At 46.7% G+C, this 23,777-nt stretch overlaps 9 non-coding genes and 2 pseudogenes across 9 annotated transcripts; all 11 read left to right on the top strand.

Annotated features, from left to right (window-relative positions):
• The first annotated feature begins 1,179 nt into the window (after positions 1-1,179).
• Positions 1,180-1,366, top strand: LOC142253428 (U2 spliceosomal RNA). The gene has a single exon (XR_012726709.1). It is a non-coding gene; the product is annotated as a U2 spliceosomal RNA (small nuclear RNA).
• A 6,668-nt stretch (positions 1,367-8,034) lies between these two features.
• LOC142253534 (U2 spliceosomal RNA) lies at positions 8,035-8,244 on the top strand (annotated as a pseudogene).
• A 1,378-nt stretch (positions 8,245-9,622) lies between these two features.
• Positions 9,623-9,813, top strand: LOC142252508 (U2 spliceosomal RNA). The gene has a single exon (XR_012725883.1). It is a non-coding gene; the product is annotated as a U2 spliceosomal RNA (small nuclear RNA).
• Positions 9,814-11,370: 1,557 nt separating this feature from the next.
• Positions 11,371-11,562, top strand: LOC142253438 (U2 spliceosomal RNA). Its single transcript, XR_012726721.1, has one exon. It is a non-coding gene; the product is annotated as a U2 spliceosomal RNA (small nuclear RNA).
• Positions 11,563-13,119: 1,557 nt separating this feature from the next.
• On the top strand, positions 13,120-13,323 carry LOC142253532 (U2 spliceosomal RNA; annotated as a pseudogene).
• Positions 13,324-14,880: 1,557 nt separating this feature from the next.
• Positions 14,881-15,074, top strand: LOC142253521 (U2 spliceosomal RNA). Its single transcript, XR_012726780.1, has one exon. It is a non-coding gene; the product is annotated as a U2 spliceosomal RNA (small nuclear RNA).
• Positions 15,075-16,673: 1,599 nt separating this feature from the next.
• Positions 16,674-16,857, top strand: LOC142253382 (U2 spliceosomal RNA). The gene has a single exon (XR_012726676.1). It is a non-coding gene; the product is annotated as a U2 spliceosomal RNA (small nuclear RNA).
• A 1,600-nt stretch (positions 16,858-18,457) lies between these two features.
• On the top strand, positions 18,458-18,641 carry LOC142253384 (U2 spliceosomal RNA). The gene has a single exon (XR_012726677.1). It is a non-coding gene; the product is annotated as a U2 spliceosomal RNA (small nuclear RNA).
• A 1,600-nt stretch (positions 18,642-20,241) lies between these two features.
• LOC142253385 (U2 spliceosomal RNA) lies at positions 20,242-20,425 on the top strand. The gene has a single exon (XR_012726678.1). It is a non-coding gene; the product is annotated as a U2 spliceosomal RNA (small nuclear RNA).
• Positions 20,426-21,806: 1,381 nt separating this feature from the next.
• On the top strand, positions 21,807-21,997 carry LOC142252510 (U2 spliceosomal RNA). Its single transcript, XR_012725884.1, has one exon. It is a non-coding gene; the product is annotated as a U2 spliceosomal RNA (small nuclear RNA).
• Positions 21,998-23,378: 1,381 nt separating this feature from the next.
• LOC142252852 (U2 spliceosomal RNA) lies at positions 23,379-23,569 on the top strand. The gene has a single exon (XR_012726218.1). It is a non-coding gene; the product is annotated as a U2 spliceosomal RNA (small nuclear RNA).
• Positions 23,570-23,777: the final 208 nt, after the last annotated feature.

Raw genomic sequence — 23,777 nt, forward strand, 5'->3', positions numbered from 1 at the left:
CCTATCATGCATTGGTTTTTGGGGTTTTCTTTGAGCAATGATGATGTCTTGAGTGGGCTGTTGGCTCCCTCACCTGGAGGAAGAGTTTGCTTGCTCTTGGACATTCTAAAAGAGAGGTCATGATAGACATTTAGCTTCTGAACCCAATTGGGGACAGTCATGGGTGATGAATGTTTTGCAACCTGCTGCGCAGCCTGATACCGCAATATAAGGAACGTCAAATACTAAGAATGGGCGGCCTATGAAAGAATTACTACTTTCATTAAGTACACTTAAACGGCTAATTGGGAATAGACAAACTGTAAAAAGCCCTCTGAGAAAGCCCCCCTCTAACCTTTGTTAGTAAGCTTTTCTGTAGTCTGCCTGTTGATGTATTTTCCGTTTGAACAGTGCACAATATGAAGAGACGGAACACTGGCGGCTTGTCACAATGCCCCCCGCTGACATCACAATAGCGCTGCTGCCTAGAAAGCTAGCTGCGCAGCAGAAGTTTCTCTTTGGGTGGGAGGTGGGCTAGTGGAAGGAGGGGGCAAGCTTTTTTTTTTTTTTTTTCTCGGGTGGTAGGGGGATGATAGGAGAAGGGATGCGGGTGGTGAGATGGGTACAGAGGGCAGGGTTTGGGGCTGGGAAGGGAAGGGAAAAGATTAGGGTTTGGGGATGATGAAAGGGCTTTCTACGGGTAAGGATGGCAAAGGGTGGCAGTGACGGAAAGTCAGGCAACCTGTCCTGTCCGTCTTTTTGTATCATGAATTGAAAAGACTGCAAGGGGGAGGGGAGTTGCTTGCGCCCAAAAGGAGGAGTTATTCAGATTCATTGCAGTGGGCGGCGGCTGCAAAACGCACCATTCTTCTTGTTTTTGCTCTGCAAAGCAGCCTTTTCAAGGGTTGGCTTGGGTGACAAAATGTCTTGTGTAGGCGTGGGTTTGTCTCCCTCTCGCTCTCTCTCCCTAAGATGTGTCCGGCATAGGCCAGGGTGCCACTCGAGGCCCAAACCAATTCTGGTTATCGCTTCTCGGCCTTTTGGCTAAGATCAAGTGTAGTTTGGGAGGGTACTACCTTGGTTGGTGCTGAAAGGTGCCAGGGTATTGCACAACTGCTGGCCTTGGGGGAGTGTGCATCGTAGGATGTCATAGCCCTCTTGTGACGGACGGTTACCTGGGCAACGAGAGGCGGTCACTTTATTATTTTCAAACTCATCCTTCAAAAAAAAAAAATCTGTTCTTATCAGTTTAATATCTGATACGTCCCCTATCTGGGGACCATATATTAAATGGATTTTTAGAACAGGGAGATGGAAAAAGAGCTTGCTCTGTCCACTCCACGCATTGACCTGGTATTGCAGTACCTCCAGGACCGGTGCACCCCTTCTTAACCCAGTTTCCAAAAGCAGAACTCAATTCACCTGATTCATATTAGCCCGATTTAATGAATTGGAAGAAAGCATACGTCTTCATATGCACCTCAATACTTCCTCCTTTTGTTTTTTATCTTTCACACTTTTTACTTTCTTTATTCATCCAAATAGCAAACTCATCACCACTCAACCTGACCAACTCGACTATGTCCCGTGCTGCAGTATCTTGTTCTCTGTCTTATCTAGATCATTTGCAATTGAATGGAATAGATCCCTTTTGGACAAAGTGGATTCACCTGCTGCTGCAGTGACCACAGGTGTGATAAGATCTAGAATTGGCATCTGGTGCGATCTCTCCGCTTCCACTCCAAAGAAAGTTACCTGTTTATTCCTATCATGCATTGGTTTTTGGGGTTTTCTTTGAGCAATGATGATGTCTTGAGTGGGCTGTTGGCTCCCTCACCTGGAGGAAGAGTTTATTATACAATGAGGAAGGAAGAGAGGAGGCACTGAAGTATGCAAAAATAGTATTTTATTAAACATCAAAAGGATATTTGTTCACTTCATAAAAAGTAAAACATTAAATTATTATAATTTGCATAGAAATATAGAATACTGAGGCCACAAGAGATGGATGGGAAAAGGTGGAATAAGTCAGAGAACACAATGATGTACCTACACACACCTACCCTAAACCCTGCCAAGAGGACAGAAGGAGGGCTAGCCGTGGATCAGAGAGGTAGTATTGCCAGAAGAAAGAAATGAGGGGGTGTAATCCCACGGTTTTGGTAAAAATGAAGCCAAAAACTGTGGAGAAGTCATTTCATAATAGTAACAATGTATTGGCAAAATACATCGCCGAGCCAAGGACTAGCCCTGGGACCATCCAGATTAAAAAACTAGCCGTGGAACAAGAGGTGAGGCAGCAGTAAAAACTCAGTATCAAGGACAACCCACAAAAACTATTACATGGCAGCAAGTTCCAACAGAGCGTATATAGTTGTGGAGCACAAGAGTGAGGCTATGGTGACATATAAAATATGTGAATAGTAGCCAGCCCACAATCGCCCATGGGAAATGCTAATAGCACAGATTGTATAGTCGTGGAATGAGAGGGTTGTGATAATGAATCTTAAAAAATGTATTAAGCAGCCCACCAAAAAAATCTGTAGGACAATTTCTCTGGTATGAGGAATATGAGGGTGAAAGGCAGGAGCACCAGTGCCGAACACAGCAGCAAAATTGCTGCTGCGTTGGGCAGTGGCGTGGTCGTGAAAAGTGGCTGGAAGGTGAAAGACACAAGAGAAGTTGAAGTACAAGAATACCAGAGAAATTACCTAATAACTGGCAGGGTAAGCAGGTGGAGAGGAGGCTTCCTTCAACGACCGTTTCGCTTCAGGCGCTTTTTCAAGAAGATGGTATGCTGTAAGGTGCCGACGCCATATAAGCAGTCAGGCGCAGGTGTGTTGAATCACGATAATATACAAACCGCAAGTGCGCATGCGCCGGCGGCGGAGGCCAGAGACCGAAGCACAACAAAAAACCACCATGTAAAGGGCGCAGGCGCGAGAGGGTGGACGTCTCCATGACTCCCGCGCATGCGCCCCAGGTGGTCAGCGTCGCGCAACCGACCTCTAGCAGTCAGCCTGCCGGCAGACGCGCGCGGTCATACAGTAAGGAATAATGATGAAATGTATATAAAAATAACAAGCATTGAGGCCCGAGGGACACATTTAGAGGGCTAAGTACACCATGTAGATGAATGATGACAGCAAAGGCGACCAGAAATGGATCCAATCTTTGTAAAATTTCAAGGATCCGCCAATGGGGAGGAGATGATGATGAGGACAACATAGGGATGTCATGGCCACAATGAGAATAAGAGGAAGAGAATACCTATAATCAAATATACAAAAATTGAGGAAAGAAAATTAGCATGAAACAAGAAAAAAATATATAATAAAAAATAAAAACAGCATAAAAACAACAACAATTGTGTTCGCTAAGGTGATGGGACAAGAAGGTCAGAAGACCATATAAGGAGCAGGAGAATGCGTACTCAATGTGAATACATAAAGAAATGCAGTATTCTCCTGACACAACATCCCAAGGGGACCAGAAAAAGCAATTCAAGAATACGCATAAGGCGGGACAAAGAAAATTTGTTTAGAGAAAAGGGGAGTAGCTGACCGTCTCATTAAGACCATGGGGGACCAAAGTGTTTAGGGAGACAATCCACTTAGACTCCCGTTGTGCGAGGGTCTTACGCAGATTGCCCCCCCGGACACCCCCGTGGACCATGTCAATACCTCGAACCTTTAAGAGCTTGGCGTCACATGCATGATACCTACGAAAATGGCGGGGAAGTGTTTTAAGCAGAGAAACGTCCTCCACCGAGACAGCAGCATAGATGTCCCTAACGTGCTCCCTGATTCGAACCCGTAGTTCACGTGAGGTTAAACCAACATAAATCAGGGAGCACGGACAGGAAGCGTAATAAACCACATGCGTGGAGGCGCACGTGATGCGCTGATCGATGGTGAATGTTCTCTTCCCCTCAGAGCAGGTGAAAGAGGATACCCGCAGAATATTGGGACATGCCACACAGTGGCCACATGGAAAACAGCCTCGGAGGGGGGGACCTGAGCCAAAGGGGTTAGAGCGGGGAGGGATGTAATGACTATTGACAAGAAGATCCCCGAGGTTCCTTGCTCGCCTGGCCGTCAGGAGGGGCCTCCTGGGCAGAAGATCGGCCAAAACCGGGTCCGTGAAAAGGACCGGCCAATGTCTGCCCAGGATATCCCTCATTGCGTCCCACTGAAAATTAAAAGTACCAATGAATCTGATCTGGTGATCCGTGGTTGGCCGACGTGGTTGATAATGAAGAAGCTGATCCCTGGGGGTGTTTTTAGCACGGAGATAGCCCTTCTTTATACACCTATTACTGTACCCCCTCTCCTTAAACCTGCATCGGAGATCAGACGACTGGGATTCAAAGTTGGAATTGGTAGAGCAGATCCGCTTCATCCTCAGAAACTGTCCGGTCGGGATGGCACGTATGGTGGAAGGGGTGTGGCCGGAGGATGCAAGGAGGAGGGCATTGACGGACGTGTCCTTACGGAAGACGTCCGTCTGAATGCCCCCCTGCCCATCCACCGAAATTCCAATATCCAGAAAATCCAAATTGGATCGACTATATCTATAAGTAAGTTTGATATTTAAGGAATTCCGGTTCAGGCCACACATAAACTCCTCGAGCTGCCCAGCAGAGCCCTGCCACAAAATAAAAATGTCATCTATATAACGCAGCCAGCACTGCACATGGGCACTGGCCTGCGGAAAACCGTCGCCAAACACCAACCTCTCCCATGAGCCCAGGAAGAGGTTAGCGTAGGCCGGCGCACAGGCCGCGCCCATCGCAGTGCCGCGCTGCTGTAGATAAAAAAGGTCTTTAAAAACAAAAAAATTGTGGGTCAGGACAAAGCTGAGGAGCTCGAGCAGAAGATCCACCAAAGTACCATCCAGACCGGAGGTTGTGAGGTAGAAGCGGACCGCCTCCAGTCCGTCTGAATGTCCGATGCAGGTGTAAAGAGACTCCACGTCGGCACAAACCAATAAAGAATCGTCATCCACAAAGATGCCATCAAGGCGCCGCAGGACGTCCGTAGTGTCCTTGACATAGGAGGGGAGGCACTCCACTAAAGGTTTTAAGTAAAAATCAATGAATTTACAAATGGGCTCGCACAATCCTCCTATGCCGGACACTATGGGACGACCCGGGGGGTTGAGGGCATCTTTGTGGATTTTAGGAAGTAAATAAAAAGTTGGGACGCGTGGACAACCGGTGAGCAGGCCCTGGAGCATCTTCTCGTCAATAACTCCCCGCTCGTGTGCCCCCAATAAGATTTTCCTAAGTTCATGGCAGAAGGAGGTCAATGGATTACAGGTGAGGCGTGAATAAGTGGACTTATCACGAAGTTGCCTATAGGCCTCTTTTTCGTATTTGTCCACAGGCCAGATCACGATGTTGCCCCCCTTGTCCGCCGCCTTGATAACGACATCGTCACAGAGCTGCAGCCGTTTGATTGCCAATCTTTGGCGATGGGTCAGATTATCAAAACTACGCTTCACCGGAAGCTGTTTGAAATCATCGGCCACAAGCCTAGTGAAGATGTCAATAGCCGGGCAGAGGGACAAGGGGGGGAACCTCGTGGATCTGGGTTTCAGGAAGTCAGGGGACCTACCTGTGGTGGGGTTTTGCTCCTCCAGAAGATCCTGAAGGTCCTGCAAGGCGCTTCTCTCGGTCGGGTCCAAGTCACTTGCTCCTTGCTTACGACAATATAACCTCTTTAATAGAATTTTTCTAGCAAATAGATTCATATCCTTCAGGGCTGTAAATAAATTAAAAGAATTTGTAGGACAAAAATTAAGACCTTTGGACAACACATCCAGTTCCACTGCCGATAAGACACGTGTAGATAGATTAATTACCTGTAATTTGTGTTTAGAGATGTTGGTCTCCAACGCAGATTTTGGAAATATGCGGGGTTCTTTAAACTTACTGCGGGTAGTTATACCGCTGGTATGAGGTGTATAACGTGTCTTCTCGGGTGGAACAGATGGTAGGTCTTCAGCCGAGGAATCGGAAACAAGTGACGTGGACCGGGATCTAGAGGAGCGACCTTGTCTTGATGGATTTCTTCCCCTTGCAAAGCGATGGCTCCATTTATATACTTGGCCTGACCTGTAATCATTAGCGTCTCGCTGAAATTTCCGCGATTTAAAGTCGCAGACCTCCTTCTCCCACTTTTGTGCATCCCGTGCAATCTCGGTATTAAAAATCTCCAAAGCTTCGGGAGTAGACAAATTTTGAATAGAAAGCTCAAGGCTCTCGAGCTCGGTCTCCATGTGGTCCAGTACTGACGAATTTTGTTTGGACAAAAGCTCCAAAAGGTTGAGGGAGCACCTATGTAGGTGATTCTCCCAATCGGTTTTAAACTCCCCCTCTGAAACGGGAAAGGAGGGAAAAACCTGGACACGTAATCCACGGGGGATCCAGCCACTCTCCAAGTATTTATTCAAAAAAGCACGGTTCCACCAAATGCGCGTCCGTTTTTTGCGCAAATCCCTGTATTTATGCGTCAAGGACTGCAAGGACTGATCCTCAGGTGGAGTATCAGCAGTAGAAACATTAGCAGATGGTGTGCCACCACAGCCTCTAGTGACCTCATCCAGGTGGTTGAGCCACGCCTGGTCGCGTGCTCGAAAATTCATTGTAGCCGTGGTACAAACTGTGAAAGACACAGAAAAGAAGCAAATGATAAACAAGCAAAACATGGCTATTCAATACTCTGAGGGAAAGGAACCAAGGGTTCCCTCAGGAGGGTGCCAACTTCCAGACAGAACATATTATACAATGAGGAAGGAAGAGAGGAGGCACTGAAGTATGCAAAAATAGTATTTTATTAAACATCAAAAGGATATTTGTTCACTTCATAAAAAGTAAAACATTAAATTATTATAATTTGCATAGAAATATAGAATACTGAGGCCACAAGAGATGGATGGGAAAAGGTGGAATAAGTCAGGAAGAGTTTGCTTGCTCTTGGACATTCTAAAAGAGAGGTCATGATAGACATTTAGCTTCTGAACCCAATTGGGGACAGTCATGGGTGATGAATGTTTTGCAACCTGCTGCGCAGCCTGATACCGCAATATAAGGAACGTCAAATACTAAGAATGGGCGGCCTATGAAAGAATTACTACTTTCATTAAGTACACTTAAACGGCTAATTGGGAATAGACAAACTGTAAAAAGCCCTCTGAGAAAGCCCCCCTCTAACCTTTGTTAGTAAGCTTTTCTGTAGTCTGCCTGTTGATGTATTTTCCGTTTGAACAGTGCACAACATGAAGAGACGGAACACTGGCGGCTTGTCACAATGCCCCCCGCTGACATCACAATAGCGCTGCTGCCTAGAAAGCTAGCTGCGCAGCAGAAGTTTCTCTTTGGGTGGGAGGTGGGCTAGTGGAAGGAGGGGGCAAGCTTTTTTTTTTTTTTTTTTCTCGGGTGGTAGGGGGATGATAGGAGAAGGGATGCGGGTGGTGAGATGGGTACAGAGGGCAGGGTTTGGGGCTGGGAAGGGAAGGGAAAAGATTAGGGTTTGGGGATGATGAAAGGGCTTTCTACGGGTAAGGATGGCAAAGGGTGGCAGTGACGGAAAGTCAGGCAACCTGTCCTGTCCGTCTTTTTGTATCATGAATTGAAAAGACTGCAAGGGGGAGGGGAGTTGCTTGCGCCCAAAAGGAGGAGTTATTCAGATTCATTGCAGTGGGCGGCGGCTGCAAAACGCACCATTCTTCTTGTTTTTGCTCTGCAAAGCAGCCTTTTCAAGGGTTGGCTTGGGTGACAAAATGTCTTGTGTAGGCGTGGGTTTGTCTCCCTCTCGCTCTCTCTCCCTAAGATGTGTCCGGCATAGGCCAGGGTGCCACTCGAGGCCCAAACCAATTCTGGTTATCGCTTCTCGGCCTTTTGGCTAAGATCAAGTGTAGTTTGGGAGGGTACTACCTTGGTTGGTGCTGAAAGGTGCCAGGGTATTGCACAACTGCTGGCCTTGGGGGAGTGTGCATCGTAGGATGTCATAGCCCTCTTGTGACGGACAGTTACCTGGGCAACGAGAGGCGGTCACTTTTTTATTTTCAAACTCATCCTTCAAAAAAAAAAAAAAAAAAAAAAAAAAATCTGTTCTTATCAGTTTAATATCTGATACGTCCCCTATCTGGGGACCATATATTAAATGGATTTTTAGAACAGGGAGATGGAAAAAGAGCTTTCTCTGTCCACTCCACGCATTGACCTGGTATTGCAGTACCTCCAGGACCGGTGCACCCCTTCTTAACCCAGTTTCCAAAAGCAGAACTCAATTCACCTGATTCATATTAGCCCGATTTAATGAATTGGAAGAAAGCATACGTCTTCATATGCACCTCAATACTTCCTCCTTTTGTTTTTTATCTTTCACACTTTTTACTTTCTTTATTCATCCAAATAGCAAACTCATCACCACTCAACCTGACCAACTCGACTATGTCCCGTGCTGCAGTATCTTGTTCTCTGTCTTATCTAGATCATTTGCAATTGAATGGAATAGATCCCTTTTGGACAAAGTGGATTCACCTGCTGCTGCAGTGACCACAGGTGTGATAAGATCTAGAATTGGCATCTGGTGCGATCTCTCCGCTTCCACTCCAAAGAAAGTTACCTGTTTATTCCTATCATGCATTGGTTTTTGGGGTTTTCTTTGAGCAATGATGATGTCTTGAGTGGGCTGTTGGCTCCCTCACCTGGAGGAAGAGTTTGCTTGCTCTTGGACATTCTAAAAGAGAGGTCATGATAGACATTTAGCTTCTGAACCCAATTGGGGACAGTCATGGGTGATGAATGTTTTGCAACCTGCTGCGCAGCCTGATACCGCAATATAAGGAACGTCAAATACTAAGAATGGGCGGCCTATGAAAGAATTACTACTTTCATTAAGTACACTTAAACGGCTAATTGGGAATAGACAAACTGTAAAAAGCCCTCTGAGAAAGCCCCCCTCTAACCTTTGTTAGTAAGCTTTTCTGTAGTCTGCCTGTTGATGTATTTTCCGTTTGAACAGTGCACAACATGAAGAGACGGAACACTGGCGGCTTGTCACAATGCCCCCCGCTGACATCACAATAGCGCTGCTGCCTAGAAAGCTAGCTGCGCAGCAGAAGTTTCTCTTTGGGTGGGAGGTGGGCTAGTGGAAGGAGGGGGCAAGCTTTTTTTTTTTTTTTCTCGGGTGGTAGGGGGATGATAGGAGAAGGGATGCGGGTGGTGAGATGGGTACAGAGGGCAGGGTTTGGGGCTGGGAAGGGAAGGGAAAAGATTAGGGTTTGGGGATGATGAAAGGGCTTTCTACGGGTAAGGATGGCAAAGGGTGGCAGTGACGGAAAGTCAGGCAACCTGTCCTGTCCGTCTTTTTGTATCATGAATTGAAAAGACTGCAAGGGGGAGGGGAGTTGCTTGCGCCCAAAAGGAGGAGTTATTCAGATTCATTGCAGTGGGCGGCGGCTGCAAAATGCACCATTCTTCTTGTTTTTGCTCTGCAAAGCAGCCTTTTCAAGGGTTGGCTTGGGTGACAAAATGTCTTGTGTAGGCGTGGGTTTGTCTCCCTCTCGCTCTCTCTCCCTAAGATGTGTCCGGCATAGGCCAGGGTGCCACTCGAGGCCCAAACCAATTCTGGTTATCGCTTCTCGGCCTTTTGGCTAAGATCAAGTGTAGTATCTGTTCTTATCAGTTTAATATCTGATACGTCCCCTATCTGGGGACCATATATTAAATGGATTTTTAGAACAGGGAGATGGAAAAAGAGCTTGCTCTGTCCACTCCACGCATTGACCTGGTATTGCAGTACCTCCAGGACCGGTGCACCCCTTCTTAACCCAGTTTCCAAAAGCAGAACTCAATTCACCTGATTCATATTAGCCCGATTTAATGAATTGGAAGAAAGCATACGTCTTCATATGCACCTCAATACTTCCTCCTTTTGTTTTTTATCTTTCACACTTTTTACTTTCTTTATTCATCCAAATAGCAAACTCATCACCACTCAACCTGACCAACTCGACTATGTCCCGTGCTGCAGTATCTTGTTCTCTGTCTTATCTAGATCATTTGCAATTGAATGGAATAGATCCCTTTTGGACAAAGTGGATTCACCTGCTGCTGCAGTGACCACAGGTGTGATAAGATCTAGAATTGGCATCTGGTGCGATCTCTCCGCTTCCACTCCAAAGAAAGTTACCTGTTTATTCCTATCATGCATTGGTTTTTGGGGTTTTCTTTGAGCAATGATGATGTCTTGAGTGGGCTGTTGGCTCCCTCACCTGGAGGAAGAGTTTGCTTGCTCTTGGACATTCTAAAAGAGAGGTCATGAGAGACATTTAGCTTCTGAACCCAATTGGGGACAGTCATGGGTGATGAATGTTTTGCAACCTGCTGCGCAGCCTGATACCGCAATATAAGGAACGTCAAATACTAAGAATGGGCGGCCTATGAAAGAATTACTACTTTCATTAAGTACACTTAAACGGCTAATTGGGAATAGACAAACTGTAAAATGCCCTCTGAGAAAGCCCCCCTCTAACCTTTGTTAGTAAGCTTTTCTGTAGTCTGCCTGTTGATGTATTTTCCGTTTGAACAGTGCACAACATGAAGAGACGGAACACTGGCGGCTTGTCACAATGCCCCCCGCTGACATCACAATAGCGCTGCTGCCTAGAAAGCCAGCTGCGCAGCAGAAGTTTCTCTTTGGGTGGGAGGTGGGCTAGTGGAAGGAGGGGGCAAGCTTTTTTTTTTTTTTTTTTCTCGGGTGGTAGGGGGATGATAGGAGAAGGGATGCGGGTGGTGAGATGGGTACAGAGGGCAGGGTATGGGGCTGGGAAGGGAAGGGAAAAGATTAGGGTTTGGGGATGATGAAAGGGCTTTCTACGGGTAAGGATGGCAAAGGGTGGCAGTGACGGAAAGTCAGGCAACCTGTCCTGTCCGTCTTTTTGTATCATGAATTGAAAAGACTGCAAGGGGGAGGGGAGTTGCTTGCGCCCAAAAGGAGGAGTTATTCAGATTCATTGCAGTGGGCGGCGGCTGCAAAACGCACCATTCTTCTTGTTTTTGCTCTGCAAAGCAGCCTTTTCAAGGGTTGGCTTGGGTGACAAAATGTCTTGTGTAGGCGTGGGTTTGTCTCCCTCTCGCTCTCTCTCCCTAAGATGTGTCCGGCATAGGCCAGGGTGCCACTCGAGGCCCAAACCAATTCTGGTTATCGCTTCTCGGCCTTTTGGCTAAGATCAAGTGTAGTTTGGGAGGGTACTACCTTGGTTGGTGCTGAAAGGTGCCAGGGTATTGCACAACTGCTGGCCTTGGGGGAGTGTGCATCGTAGGATGTCATAGCCCTCTTGTGACGGACAGTTACCTGGGCAACGAGAGGCGGTCACTTTATTATTTTCAAACTCATCCTTCAAAAAAAAAAAAAAAAATCTGTTCTTATCAGTTTAATATCTGATACGTCCCCTATCTGGGGACCATATATTAAATGGATTTTTAGAACAGGGAGATGGAAAAAGAGCTTGCTCTGTCCACTCCACGCATTGACCTGGTATTGCAGTACCTCCAGGACCGGTGCACCCCTTCTTAACCCAGTTTCCAAAAGCAGAACTCAATTCACCTGATTCATATTAGCCCGATTTAATGAATTGGAAGAAAGCATACGTCTTCATATGCACCTCAATACTTCCTCCTTTTGTTTTTTATCTTTCACACTTTTTACTTTCTTTATTCATCCAAATAGCAAACTCATCACCACTCAACCTGACCAACTCGACTATGTCCCGTGCTGCAGTATCTTGTTCTCTGTCTTATCTAGATCATTTGCAATTGAATGGAATAGATCCCTTTTGGACAAAGTGGATTCACCTGCTGCTGCAGTGACCACAGGTGTGATAAGATCTAGAATTGGCATCTGGTGCGATCTCTCCGCTTCCACTCCAAAGAAAGTTACCTGTTTATTCCTATCATGCATTGGTTTTTGGGGTTTTCTTTGAGCAATGATGATGTCTTGAGTGGGCTGTTGGCTCCCTCACCTGGAGGAAGAGTTTGCTTGCTCTTGGACATTCTAAAAGAGAGGTCATGATAGACATTGAGCTTCTGAACCCAATTGGGGACAGTCATGGGTGATGAATGTTTTGCAACCTGCTGCGCAGCCTGATACCGCAATATAAGGAACGTCAAATACTAAGAATGGGCGGCCTATGAAAGAATTACTACTTTCATTAAGTACACTTAAACGGCTAATTGGGAATAGACAAACTGTAAAAAGCCCTCTGAGAAAGCCCCCCTCTAACCTTTGTTAGTAAGCTTTTCTGTAGTCTGCCTGTTGATGTATTTTCCGTTTGAACAGTGCACAACATGAAGAGACGGAACACTGGCGGCTTGTCACAATGCCCCCCGCTGACATCACAATAGCGCTGCTGCCTAGAAAGCTAGCTACGCAGCAGAAGTTTCTCTTTGGGTGGGAGGTGGGCTAGTGGAAGGAGGGGGCAAGCTTTTTTTTTTTTTTTTTTCTCGGGTGGTAGGGGGATGATAGGAGAAGGGATGCGGGTGGTGAGATGGGTACAGAGGGCAGGGTTTGGGGCTGGGAAGGGAAGGGAAAAGATTAGGGTTTGGGGATGATGAAAGGGCTTTCTACGGGTAAGGATGGCAAAGGGTGGCAGTGACGGAAAGTCAGGCAACCTGTCCTGTCCGTCTTTTTGTATCATGAATTGAAAAGACTGCAAGGGGGAGGGGAGTTGCTTGCGCCCAAAAGGAGGAGTTATTCAGATTCATTGCAGTGGGCGGCGGCTGCAAAACGCACCATTCTTCTTGTTTTTGCTCTGCAAAGCAGCCTTTTCAAGGGTTGGCTTGGGTGACAAAATGTCTTGTGTAGGCGTGGGTTTGTCTCCCTCTCGCTCTCTCTCCCTAAGATGTGTCCGGCATAGGCCAGAGTGCCACTCGAGGCCCAAACCAATTCTGGTTATCGCTTCTCGGCCTTTTGGCTAAGATCAAGTGTAGTTTGGGAGGGTACTACCTTGGTTGGTGCTGAAAGGTGCCAGGGTATTGCACAACTGCTGGCCTTGGGGGAGTGTGCATCGTAGGATGTCATAGCCCTCTTGTGACGGACAGTTACCTGGGCAACGAGAGGCGGTCTCTTTATTATTTTCAAACTCATCCTTCAAAAAAAAAAAAAAAAAAAAAAAAAAAAATCTGTTCTTATCAGTTTAATATCTGATACGTCTCCTATCTGGGGACCATATATTAAATGGATTTTTAGAACAGGGAGATGGAAAAAGAGCTTGCTCTGTCCACTCCACGCATTGACCTGGTATTGCAGTACCTCCAGGACCGGTGCACCCCTTCTTAACCCAGTTTCCAAAAGCAGAACTCAATTCACCTGATTCATATTGGCCCGATTTAATGAATTGGAAGAAAGCATACGTCTTCATATGCACCTCAATACTTCCTCCTTTTGTTTTTTATCTTTCACACTTTTTACTTTCTTTATTCATCCAAATAGCAAACTCATCACCACTCAACCTGACCAACTCGACTATGTCCCGTGCTGCAGTATCTTGTTCTCTGTCTTATCTAGATCATTTGCAATTGAATGGAATAGATCCCTTTTGGACAAAGTGGATTCACCTGCTGCTGCAGTGACCACAGGTGTGATAAGATCTAGAATTGGCATCTGGTGCGATCTCTCCGCTTCCACTCCAAAGAAAGTTACCTGTTTATTCCTATCATGCATTGGTTTTTGGGGTTTTCTTTGAGCAATGATGATGTCTTGAGTGGGCTGTTGGCTCCCTCACCTGGAGGAAGAGTTTGCTTGCTCTTGGACATTCTAAAAGAGAGGTCATGATAGACATTGAGCTTCTGAACCCAATTGGGGACAGTCATGGGTGATGAATGTTTTGCAACCTGCTGCGCAGCCTGATACCGCAATATAAGGAACGTCAAATACTAAGAATGGGCGGCCTATGAAAGAATTACTACTTTCATTAAGTACACTTAAACGGCTAATTGGGAATAGACAAACTGTAAAAAGCCCTCTGAGAAAGCCCCCCTCTAACCTTTGTTAGTAAGCTTTTCTGTAGTCTGCCTGTTGATGTATTTTCCGTTTGAACAGTGCACAACATGAAGAGACGGAACACTGGCGGCTTGTCACAATGCCCCCCGCTGACATCACAATAGCGCTGCTGCCTAGAAAGCTAGCTACGCAGCAGAAGTTTCTCTTTGGGTGGGAGGTGGGCTAGTGGAAGGAGGGGGCAAGCTTTTTTTTTTTTTTTTTTCTCGGGTGGTAGGGGGATGATAGGAGACGGGATGCGGGTGGTGAGATGGGTACAGAGGGCAGGGTTTGGGGCTGGGAAGGGAAGGGAAAAGATTAGGGTTTGGGGATGATGAAAGGGCTTTCTACGGGTAAGGATGGCAAAGGGTGGCAGTGACGGAAAGTCAGGCAACCTGTCCTGTCCGTCTTTTTGTATCATGAATTGAAAAGACTGCAAGGGGGAGGGGAGTTGCTTGCGCCCAAAAGGAGGAGTTATTCAGATTCATTGCAGTGGGCGGCGGCTGCAAAACGCACCATTCTTCTTGTTTTTGCTCTGCAAAGCAGCCTTTTCAAGGGTTGGCTTGGGTGACAAAATGTCTTGTGTAGGCGTGGGTTTGTCTCCCTCTCGCTCTCTCTCCCTAAGATGTGTCCGGCATAGGCCAGAGTGCCACTCGAGGCCCAAACCAATTCTGGTTATCGCTTCTCGGCCTTTTGGCTAAGATCAAGTGTAGTTTGGGAGGGTACTACCTTGGTTGGTGCTGAAAGGTGCCAGGGTATTGCACAACTGCTGGCCTTGGGGGAGTGTGCATCGTAGGATGTCATAGCCCTCTTGTGACGGACAGTTACCTGGGCAACGAGAGGCGGTCTCTTTATTATTTTCAAACTCATCCTTCAAAAAAAAAAAAAAAAAAATCTGTTCTTATCAGTTTAATATCTGATACGTCTCCTATCTGGGGACCATATATTAAATGGATTTTTAGAACAGGGAGATGGAAAAAGAGCTTGCTCTGTCCACTCCACGCATTGACCTGGTATTGCAGTACCTCCAGGACCGGTGCACCCCTTCTTAACCCAGTTTCCAAAAGCAGAACTCAATTCACCTGATTCATATTGGCCCGATTTAATGAATTGGAAGAAAGCATACGTCTTCATATGCACCTCAATACTTCCTCCTTTTGTTTTTTATCTTTCACACTTTTTACTTTCTTTATTCATCCAAATAGCAAACTCATCACCACTCAACCTGACCAACTCGACTATGTCCCGTGCTGCAGTATCTTGTTCTCTGTCTTATCTAGATCATTTGCAATTGAATGGAATAGATCCCTTTTGGACAAAGTGGATTCACCTGCTGCTGCAGTGACCACAGGTGTGATAAGATCTAGAATTGGCATCTGGTGCGATCTCTCCGCTTCCACTCCAAAGAAAGTTACCTGTTTATTCCTATCATGCATTGGTTTTTGGGGTTTTCTTTGAGCAATGATGATGTCTTGAGTGGGCTGTTGGCTCCCTCACCTGGAGGAAGAGTTTGCTTGCTCTTGGACATTCTAAAAGAGAGGTCATGATAGACATTTAGCTTCTGAACCCAATTGGGGACAGTCATGGGTGATGAATGTTTTGCAACCTGCTGCGCAGCCTGATACCGCAATATAAGGAACGTCAAATACTAAGAATGGGCGGCCTATGAAAGAATTACTACTTTCATTAAGTACACTTAAACGGCTAATTGGGAATAGACAAACTGTAAAAAGCCCTCTGAGAAAGCCCCCCTCTAACCTTTGTTAGTAAGCTTTTCTGTAGTCTGCCTGTTGATGTATTTTCCGTTTGAACAGTGCACAACATGAAGAGACGGAACACTGGCGGCTTGTCACAATGCCCCCCGCTGACATCACAATAGCGCTGCTGCCTAGAAAGCTAGCTACGCAGCAGAAGTTTCTCTTTGGGTGGGAGGTGGGCTAGTGGAAGGAGGGGGCAAGCTTTTTTTTTTTTTTTTTTCTCGGGTGGTAGGGGGATGATAGGAGAAGGGATGCGGGTGGTGAGATGGGTACAGAGGGCAGGGTTTGGGGCTGGGAAGGGAAGGGAAAAGATTAGGGTTTGGGGATGATGAAAGGGCTTTCTACGGGTAAGGATGGCAAAGGGTGGCAGTGACGGAAAGTCAGGCAACCTGTCCTGTCCGTCTTTTTGTATCATGAATTGAAAAGACTGCAAGGGGGAGGGGAGTTGCTTGCGCCCAAAAGGAGGAGTTATTCAGATTCATTGCAGTGGGCGGCGGCTGCAAAACGCACCATTCTTCTTGTTTTTGCTCTGCAAAGCAGCCTTTTCAAGGGTTGGCTTGGGTGACAAAATGTCTTGTGTAGGCGTGGGTTTGTCTCCCTCTCGCTCTCTCTCCCTAAGATGTGTCCGGCATAGGCCAGGGTGCCACTCGAGGCCCAAACCAATTCTGGTTATCGCTTCTCGGCCTTTTGGCTAAGATCAAGTGTAGTCCCTTTATTGGGTTTGCCTTGGTCTTGGCTGGGAGGGGCCCGGGCTTGCACAACCGTCGGCCTCGGGGATTGTTGCGCCTTTTGGTGCTTACGTCCCCTTGTGGCTGGTGGTTCCTGGGCTCGGGAGGCGATCACCCAGGCACTGGCTTTTGTGTGGTGGCCTGCTGGCCTTCGGGGCTACCTTGATTCTGAAAATTGCGGATGAAATCTCATCTGTTCTTATCAGTTTAATATCTGATACGTCCCCTATCTGGGGACCATATATTAAATGGATTTTTAGAACAGGGAGATGGAAAAAGAGCTTGCTCTGTCCACTCCACGCATTGACCTGGTATTGCAGTACCTCCAGGACCGGTGCACCCCTTCTTAACCCAGTTTCCAAAAGCAGAACTCAATTCACCTGATTCATATTAGCCCGATTTAATGAATTGGAAGAAAGCATACGTCTTCATATGCACCTCAATACTTCCTCCTTTTGTTTTTTATCTTTCACACTTTTTACTTTCTTTATTCATCCAAATAGCAAACTCATCACCACTCAACCTGACCAACTCGACTATGTCCCGTGCTGCAGTATCTTGTTCTCTGTCTTATCTAGATCATTTGCAATTGAATGGAATAGATCCCTTTTGGACAAAGTGGATTCACCTGCTGCTGCAGTGACCACAGGTGTGATAAGATCTAGAATTGGCATCTGGTGCGATCTCTCCGCTTCCACTCCAAAGAAAGTTACCTGTTTATTCCTATCATGCATTGGTTTTTGGGGTTTTCTTTGAGCAATGATGATGTCTTGAGTGGGCTGTTGGCTCCCTCACCTGGAGGAAGAGTTTGCTTGCTCTTGGACATTCTAAAAGAGAGGTCATGATAGACATTTAGCTTCTGAACCCAATTGGGGACAGTCATGGGTGATGAATGTTTTGCAACCTGCTGCGCAGCCTGATACCGCAATATAAGGAACGTCAAATACTAAGAATGGGCGGCCTATGAAAGAATTACTACTTCCATTAAGTACACTTAAACGGCTAATTGGGAATAGACAAACTGTAAAAAGCCCTCTGAGAAAGCCCCCCTCTAACCTTTGTTAGTAAGCTTTTCTGTAGTCTGCCTGTTGATGTATTTTCCGTTTGAACAGTGCACAACATGAAGAGACGGAACACTGGCGGCTTGTCACAATGCCCCCCGCTGACATCACAATAGCGCTGCTGCCTAGAAAGCTAGCTGCGCAGCAGAAGTTTCTCTTTGGGTGGGAGGTGGGCTAGTGGAAGGAGGGGGCAAGCTTTTTTTTTTTTTTTTTTCTCGGGTGGTAGGGGGATGATAGGAGAAGGGATGCGGGTGGTGAGATGGGTACAGAGGGCAGGGTTTGGGGCTTGGAAGGGAAGGGAAAAGATTAGGGTTTGGGGATGATGAAAGGGCTTTCTACGGGTAAGGATGGCAAAGGGTGGCAGTGACGGAAAGTCAGGCAACCTGTCCTGTCCGTCTTTTTGTATCATGAATTGAAAAGACTGCAAGGGGGAGGGGAGTTGCTTGCGCCCAAAAGGAGGAGTTATTCAGATTCATTGCAGTGGGCGGCGGCTGCAAAACGCACCATTCTTCTTGTTTTTGCTCTGCAAAGCAGCCTTTTCAAGGGTTGGCTTGGGTGACAAAATGTCTTGTGTAGGCGTGGGTTTGTCTCCCTCTCGCTCTCTCTCCCTAAGATGTGTCCGGCATAGGCCAGGGTGCCACTCGAGGCCCAAACCAATTCTGGTTATCGCTTCTCGGCCTTTTGGCTAAGATCAAGTGTAGTCCCTTTATTGGGTTTGTCTTGGTCTTGGCTGGGAGGGGCCCGGGCTTGCACAACCGTCGGCCTCGGGGATTGTTGCGCCTTTTGGTGCTTACGTCCCCTTGTGGCTGGTGGTTCCTGGGCTCGGGAGGCGATCACCCAGGCACTGCGCTTTTGTGTGGTGGCCTGCTGGCCTTCGGGGCTACCTTGATTCTGAAAATTGCGGATGAAATCTCATCTGTTCTTATCAGTTTAATATCTGATACGTCCCCTATCTGGGGACCATATATTAAATGGATTTTTAGAACAGGGAGATGGAAAAAGAGCTTGCTCTGTCCACTCCACGCATTGACCTGGTATTGCAGTACCTCCAGGACCGGTGCACCCCTTCTTAACCCAGTTTCCAAAAGCAGAACTCAATTCACCTGATTCATATTAGCCCGATTTAATGAATTGGAAGAAAGCATACGTCTTCATATGCACCTCAATACTTCCTCCTTTTGTTTTTTATCTTTCACACTTTTTACTTTCTTTATTCATCCAAATAGCAAACTCATCACCACTCAACCTGACCAACTCGACTATGTCCCGTGCTGCAGTATCTTGTTCTCTGTCTTATCTAGATCATTTGCAATTGAATGGAATAGATCCCTTTTGGACAAAGTGGATTCACCTGCTGCTGCAGTGACCACAGGTGTGATAAGATCTAGAATTGGCATCTGGTGCGATCTCTCCGCTTCCACTCCAAAGAAAGTTACCTGTTTATTCCTATCATGCATTGGTTTTTGGGGTTTTCTTTGAGCAATGATGATGTCTTGAGTGGGCTGTTGGCTCCCTCACCTGGAGGAAGAGTTTGCTTGCTCTTGGACATTCTAAAAGAGAGGTCATGATAGACATTTAGCTTCTGAACCCAATTGGGGACAGTCATGGGTGATGAATGTTTTGCAACCTGCTGCGCAGCCTGATACCGCAATATAAGGAACGTCAAATACTAAGAATGGGCGGCCTATGAAAGAATTACTACTTTCATTAAGTACACTTAAACGGCTAATTGGGAATAGACAAACTGTAAAAAGCCCTCTGAGAAAGCCCCCCTCTAACCTTTGTTAGTAAGCTTTTCTGTAGTCTGCCTGTTGATGTATTTTCCATTTGAACAGTGCACAACATGAAGAGACGGAACACTGGCGGCTTGTCACAATGCCCCCCGCTGACATCACAATAGCGCTGCTGCCTAGAAAGCTAGCTGCGCAGCAGAAGTTTCTCTTTGGGTGGGAGGTGGGCTAGTGGAAGGAGGGGGCAAGCTTTTTTTTTTTTTTTTTTCTCGGGTGGTAGGGGGATGATAGGAGAAGGGATGCGGGTGGTGAGATGGGTACAGAGGGCAGGGTTTGGGGCTGGGAAGGGAAGGGAAAAGATTAGGGTTTGGGGATGATGAAAGGGCTTTCTACGGGTAAGGATGGCAAAGGGTGGCAGTGACGGAAAGTCAGGCAACCTGTCCTGTCCGTCTTTTTGTATCATGAATTGAAAAGACTGCAAGGGGGAGGGGAGTTGCTTGCGCCCAAAAGGAGGAGTTATTCAGATTCATTGCAGTGGGCGGCGGCTGCAAAACGCACCATTCTTCTTGTTTTTGCTCTGCAAAGCAGCCTTTTCAAGGGTTGGCTTGGGTGACAAAATGTCTTGTGTAGGCGTGGGTTTGTCTCCCTCTCGCTCTCTCTCCCTAAGATGTGTCCGGCATAGGCCAGGGTGCCACTCGAGGCCCAAACCAATTCTGGTTATCGCTTCTCGGCCTTTTGGCTAAGATCAAGTGTAGTCCCTTTATTGGGTTTGCCTTGGTCTTGGCTGGGAGGGGCCCGGGCTTGCACAACCGTCGGCCTCGGGGATTGTTGCGCCTTTTGGTGCTTACGTCCCCTTGTGGCTGGTGGTTCCTGGGCTCGGGAGGCGATCACCCAGGCACTGCGCTTTTGTGTGGTGGCCTGCTGGCCTTCGGGGCTACCTTGATTCTGAAAATTGCGGATGAAATCTCATCTGTTCTTATCAGTTTAATATCTGATACGTCCCCTATCTGGGGACCATATATTAAATGGATTTTTAGAACAGGGAGATGGAAAAAGAGCTTGCTCTGTCCACTCCACGCATTGACCTGGTATTGCAGTACCTCCAGGACCGGTGCACCCCTTCTTAACCCAGTTTCCAAAAGCAGAACTCAATTCACCTGATTCATATTAGCCCGATTTAATGAATTGGAAGAAAGCATACGTCTTCATATGCACCTCAATACTTCCTCCTTTTGTTTTTTATCTTTCACACTTTTTACTTTCTTTATTCATCCAAATAGCAAACTCATCACCACTCAACCTGACCAACTCGACTATGTCCCGTGCTGCAGTATCTTGTTCTCTGTCTTATCTAGATCATTTGCAATTGAATGGAATAGATCCCTTTTGGACAAAGTGGATTCACCTGCTGCTGCAGTGACCACAGGTGTGATAAGATCTAGAATTGGCATCTGGTGCGATCTCTCCGCTTCCACTCCAAAGAAAGTTACCTGTTTATTCCTATCATGCATTGGTTTTTGGGGTTTTCTTTGAGCAATGATGATGTCTTGAGTGGGCTGTTGGCTCCCTCACCTGGAGGAAGAGTTTGCTTGCTCTTGGACATTCTAAAAGAGAGGTCATGATAGACATTTAGCTTCTGAACCCAATTGGGGACAGTCATGGGTGATGAATGTTTTGCAACCTGCTGCGCAGCCTGATACCGCAATATAAGGAACGTCAAATACTAAGAATGGGCGGCCTATGAAAGAATTACTACTTTCATTAAGTACACTTAAACGGCTAATTGGGAATAGACAAACTGTAAAAAGCCCTCTGAGAAAGCCCCCCTCTAACCTTTGTTAGTAAGCTTTTCTGTAGTCTGCCTGTTGATGTATTTTCCGTTTGAACAGTGCACAACATGAAGAGACGGAACACTGGCGGCTTGTCACAATGCCCCCCGCTGACATCACAATAGCGCTGCTGCCTAGAAAGCTAGCTGCGCAGCAGAAGTTTCTCTTTGGGTGGGAGGTGGGCTAGTGGAAGGAGGGGGCAAGCTTTTTTTTTTTTTTTTTTCTCGGGTGGTAGGGGGATGATAGGAGAAGGGATGCGGGTGGTGAGATGGGTACAGAGGGCAGGGTTTGGGGCTGGGAAGGGAAGGGAAAAGATTAGGGTTTGGGGATGATGAAAGGGCTTTCTACGGGTAAGGATGGCAAAGGGTGGCAGTGACGGAAAGTCAGGCAACCTGTCCTGTCCGTCTTTTTGTATCATGAATTGAAAAGACTGCAAGGGGGAGGGGAGTTGCTTGCGCCCAAAAGGAGGAGTTATTCAGATTCATTGCAGTGGGCGGCGGCTGCAAAACGCACCATTCTTCTTGTTTTTGCTCTGCAAAGCAGCCTTTTCAAGGGTTGGCTTGGGTGACAAAATGTCTTGTGTAGGCGTGGGTTTGTCTCCCTCTCGCTCTCTCTCCCTAAGATGTGTCCGGCATAGGCCAGGGTGCCACTCGAGGCCCAAACCAATTCTGGTTATCGCTTCTCGGCCTTTTGGCTAAGATCAAGTGTAGTATCTGTTCTTATCAGTTTAATATCTGATACGTCCCCTATCTGGGGACCATATATTAAATGGATTTTTAGAACAGGGAGATGGAAAAAGAGCTTGCTCTGTCCACTCCACGCATTGACCTGGTATTGCAGTACCTCCAGGACCGGTGCACCCCTTCTTAACCCAGTTTCCAAAAGCAGAACTCAATTCACCTGATTCATATTAGCCCGATTTAATGAATTGGAAGAAAGCATACGTCTTCATATGCACCTCAATACTTCCTCCTTTTGTTTTTTATCTTTCACACTTTTTACTTTCTTTATTCATCCAAATAGCAAACTCATCACCACTCAACCTGACCAACTCGACTATGTCCCGTGCTGCAGTATCTTGTTCTCTGTCTTATCTAGATCATTTGCAATTGAATGGAATAGATCCCTTTTGGACAAAGTGGATTCACCTGCTGCTGCAGTGACCACAGGTGTGATAAGATCTAGAATTGGCATCTGGTGCGATCTCTCCGCTTCCACTCCAAAGAAAGTTACCTGTTTATTCCTATCATGCATTGGTTTTTGGGGTTTTCTTTGAGCAATGATGATGTCTTGAGTGGGCTGTTGGCTCCCTCACCTGGAGGAAGAGTTTGCTTGCTCTTGGACATTCTAAAAGAGAGGTCATGATAGACATTTAGCTTCTGAACCCAATTGGGGACAGTCATGGGTGATGAATGTTTTGCAACCTGCTGCGCAGCCTGATACCGCAATATAAGGAACGTCAAATACTAAGAATGGGCGGCCTATGAAAGAATTACTACTTTCATTAAGTACACTTAAACGGCTAATTGGGAATAGACAAACTGTAAAAAGCCCTCTGAGAAAGCCCCCCTCTAACCTTTGTTAGTAAGCTTTTCTGTAGTCTGCCTGTTGATGTATTTTCCGTTTGAACAGTGCACAACATGAAGAGACGGAACACTGGCGGCTTGTCACAATGCCCCCCGCTGACATCACAATAGCGCTGCTGCCTAGAAAGCTAGCTGCGCAGCAGAAGTTTCTCTTTGGGTGGGAGGTGGGCTAGTGGAAGGAGGGGGCAAGCTTTTTTTTTTTTTTTTTTCTCGGGTGGTAGGGGGATGATAGGAGAAGGGATGCGGGTGGTGAGATGGGTACAGAGGGCAGGGTTTGGGGCTGGGAAGGGAAGGGAAAAGATTAGGGTTTGGGGATGATGAAAGGGCTTTCTACGGGTAAGGATGGCAAAGGGTGGCAGTGACGGAAAGTCAGGCAACCTGTCCTGTCCGTCTTTTTGTATCATGAATTGAAAAGACTGCAAGGGGGAGGGGAGTTGCTTGCGCCCAAAAGGAGGAGTTATTCAGAATCATTGCAGTGGGCGGCGGCTGCAAAATTCACCATTCTTCTTGTTTTTGCTCTGCAAAGCAGCCTTTTCAAGGGTTGGCTTGGGTGACAAAATGTCTTGTGTAGGCGTGGGTTTGTCTCCCTCTCGCTCTCTCTCCCTAAGATGTGTCCGGCATAGGCCAGGGTGCCACTCGAGGCCCAAACCAATTCTGGTTATCGCTTCTCGGCCTTTTGGCTAAGATCAAGTGTAGTATCTGTTCTTATCAGTTTAATATCTGATACGTCCCCTATCTGGGGACCATATATTAAATGGATTTTTAGAACAGGGAGATGGAAAAAGAGCTTGCTCTGTCCACTCCACGCATTGACCTGGTATTGCAGTGCCTCCAGGACCGGTGCACCCCTTCTTAACCCAGTTTCCAAAAGCAGAACTCAATTCACCTGATTCATATTAGCCCGATTTAATGAATTGGAAGAAAGCATACGTCTTCATATGCACCTCAATACTTCCTCCTTTTGTTTTTTATCTTTCACACTTTTTACTTTCTTTATTCATCCAAATAGCAAACTCATCACCACTCAACCTGACCAACTCGACTATGTCCCGTGCTGCA

This window comes from Anomaloglossus baeobatrachus, chromosome 9, assembly GCF_048569485.1.
Source record: "Anomaloglossus baeobatrachus isolate aAnoBae1 chromosome 9, aAnoBae1.hap1, whole genome shotgun sequence".
Lineage (NCBI taxonomy): Eukaryota > Metazoa > Chordata > Amphibia > Anura > Aromobatidae > Anomaloglossus > Anomaloglossus baeobatrachus.